The sequence below is a fragment of the Octopus bimaculoides genome, chromosome 5 (assembly GCF_001194135.2).
Source record: "Octopus bimaculoides isolate UCB-OBI-ISO-001 chromosome 5, ASM119413v2, whole genome shotgun sequence".
Taxonomy (NCBI): Eukaryota; Metazoa; Mollusca; class Cephalopoda; order Octopoda; family Octopodidae; genus Octopus; species Octopus bimaculoides.
The window spans coordinates 58963976-58964428 of NC_068985.1; positions in this window are offsets into that span (position 1 = coordinate 58963976).

Below are 453 nucleotides of genomic sequence, written 5' to 3' on the forward strand. Positions count from 1 at the left end.
AGAGAGAGAGAGAGAGAGAGAGAGAGAGAGAGAGATAGTATATATATTAAATATAGCAGTTTGGATATGAAATACAAAATATGCATATATGTGTAATTTCAAATCGGGAGAATGCAAAAAGTGGGGACTTTCAGACGAGGAATATCTAGGAATAAACATACCGATATTATATTAATAGATAAAACTTACACAGAATACAAACAACAGAGAAAATTAAAAGGGAAGAAGGAAAGTGTAATAAGTCACACAGGTGTTTCCGGGGGTTCACAGAACCATCATAATATTGGTAGATGTAGCTCATCACAATATGCAGACCTGATGAAAATAATCAACATAAGGCGAGCCTCCGACATCAGTGTAGAAAGGGCCTTACATTTCAGATATGCACACACATTCATGCACACACACAAACACACACACACACACACACACACACACACACACACACACACA